We start from the raw sequence: 3,024 nt of genomic DNA, 5'->3' as shown, positions 1-3,024 counted from the left end.
CTTGGTGTCCATTCGATTTTTATCTTCGATGGCAACACGCTGGGCACTTCTGTGTTGTGGGTTGGAAGGCGTGAGGACTCCCCCCCGCCCCCCCCCAAGAGGGTGGCCAAAAGAACAGCTGTCGTTTGAACCTCGACTGCGGCCGAGCACTGAGCTAGGACCGCTTAATGCGCTAATTCAGCCCTCACAGCAGCCCTGCCAGGTGGGTACCCCCCTCCCCTTCTGCAGGTGAGACGCGGAGACTCGGGGAGGTCAGCTTGTCCGCTGACTCACAGTTGCCACTGCTGTCTTGGCTCCGTCTCTGTTGCGTGGGAAGGAGGAGAAGAAGAAAGAGATTTCTTTGTCTACACCTGACTTTTTAAAAAAATTTGTTTTCAGATGAACAAAAAATATTTTTACGTTTATTTATGTATTCATTTCTTAAGTTTTATCTATTTATTTTGAGAGAGAGAGAGAGAGAGAGAGAGAGAGAGAGCATGCAAGCAGGGAAAGGGCAGAGAGAGAGAGAGGGAGAGACAGATTCCCAAGCAGGCCCCGCACCATCAGCACAGAGCCCTGTGTGCGGCTCGAACTCAGGAACCGTGAGATCACGACCTGAGCCGAAAGTAAGAGTCGGATGCTTAACCGACTGAGCCACCCAGGCGCCCCCAAGTTTGTTTATTTGATTTTAGAGAGAGAGAACCAGCAGGAGAGGGACAGGGTGGGGGGACAGAGAGTCTGAAGCGGGTTCTGTGCTGACTGCAGACAGCCCGACATGGGCCTCGAACTCACTAACCGTGAGATCACGACCTGAGCCAAAGTTGGACGCTTAACCGAGCCACCCAGGTGACCCTGACTTTTCTTTCTAAAGCTTCCCTCTTATGACAAAACCACGACTGCTGTACCACAGGGTAGGGGCCGTTTCTTTTTCTCAATCAAAATGTGGCATGTACATGTTAGGCATATTCTAGAGCCATGCTGTCCAATACAGTAGCCATTAGCCCCAGTGGTCCTCAACAGGGCGTGGTCTTGCCCACTAGGGGACATTTCTGGGGCACGTCTGGAAACTTTTTTGGTCGTCCCGCCTCTGCGGCCGTCCTGCTGGCATCCAGTAGGTAGAGGCCAGGGCCGTTGTGAAAGTTAGCCTACGGTGCACAGGACAACGCCCACAGCAGAGAATGATCCAGTGCAAAATGTAAACAGCGCCAGGGTTGAGAAAAACCACACTCGCCATAGGTGGCTATTTTTTTAAGGTAAACTAATGAAAATCAGATAAAAACCCGATCCTCGGTGTCATTGGGCACGCATCAGGTGTTTCGTACGCTACTGTATTGGACAGCACACACGGATATAGATCACTGCAGAAAGTTCTACCCCATGGTTGCAGAAATTTCCATTGGACAGCACTCTTAGATGCTTCACGAACGGATTGTAACTGCCTTTCGGTTTCTGATTTACATGAGACCCGTGACACAATTCAGTAAGGATGGCTGTAGCGTGTCTTCTCCCGGAGAGAGAGATTTGGGGCTCCGTTGTAGCAACAGAAAGAAAGAAAATGTTGTACCTACTTAAGGCAAATCCTTACCTGTAAGATGACACAGGGCCTAGATTATCTCTAAAGATATGTCCGATGTAATTTCTGTGGTTCTAAATTCAATTTGCTTTCTGAAAAAAATAAAGAAAAAAACCCCCTCTAGAATATTGTTCTAAAATGCCCAGCTAGCTACCCAGCAGGTGGCGCCGCTGGCACATAGTCACTTAAGCAGAAGGCTTGCTCCTTAATAAATGGCCCATTGTAAGAAGCTTTACAACATAGGCTCTGGAAATTTCCATTCAGGAACAAAAACTTTGTAGTGATAGATTCCATTGACACTGCGTTTCCTTCTTCCCTCCCAGTGGACCCAAAGAGGCACATGTGACTTTACAGAACCTCACTTCCCTGCTCTTTTGTTTTGCCTTCTTGATCTGATCGTGTTGACGTTTATAACTGCTCAGAATTCAGACAGACTTTGGCCAGCATCCTGCCCCTTGCTAATTCACGTAATTTCGTTAATTCATTTATTCGGGGAATATTTAGGGCCTGTGTCTGTCAGGCACTATTCGAGACCCCAGGGTAGCCACAGTGAAGGAGACCGGCCAAGATATTACATTGATTTTCTGGATCTTAACACTCTAGTCGGGGGAATCACCTGTTAGGGGTAAGGAACTGTAGGTGCTTTGCTATAGTTTTCTTTTTGAAAACATTGGCTTAAAAAATAGCCTGCTTTCTCATTTAAAACGTATTAGACAGATTCTTGCTTGTGTTAATCTTCCCTCAGCCAAATCCTCTGAGTACAGGACTGTACAGAATTACTAGAACAGCCTTTTTCTTCTTAAATCTTCCAGACAATTAACCAATTTGCAAATCCATATAATAGACGGTCATCTCCACAAATGGGAAAAATACCACGCTCGTTGCAATTTGGGAAGATTTCAAATGACCTCACTTAGCAATGCTCAGAAAGGAGATTCGATTTAAATAGAAAGTCTATTTTTATGAGTCTAGATGTGGTTATATTTATAAGTGGTATATACCTTTGAACACTTTATCACAATATGGGACAACCACGTAAATTCTATCATCAAAGCTGGTTCGGTGACATTCAATAGACTCCCCCCCCCTTCATGAATGAGGGATGTACATTTTTAGCCTCATGAAACCATCTTTTAAAAATAGTTATTATTGGGGTACCCGGGTGGCTCAGTCGGTTAAGTGTCTGACTCTCGATCTCCCCTCGGGTCATGATTTCGCAGTTCATGGGTCCGAGCCCCGGGTCAGGCTCTGCACAGACAGTGCACAGTCTGCTTGGGATTCTCTGTCTCCCTCTTTCCCTGCCCCCATCCCCCACTCACTCGCGCTCTCTCTCTCAAGACTAAATAAATACACATTTAAGACATAAAAACATAAAAATGGTAATTACTGTGTCTGGTCGTAGAGGGCAGACTTAACACATCTTTATTGTAGCCCCGTCTCCTATTGTCAGGTTCATTCTAGAAATTGCTCAG

The sequence above is a fragment of the Panthera tigris genome, chromosome X (genome assembly GCF_018350195.1).
Source record: "Panthera tigris isolate Pti1 chromosome X, P.tigris_Pti1_mat1.1, whole genome shotgun sequence".
NCBI lineage: Eukaryota > Metazoa > Chordata > Mammalia > Carnivora > Felidae > Panthera > Panthera tigris.
This window is presented reverse-complemented; position numbering follows the sequence as displayed.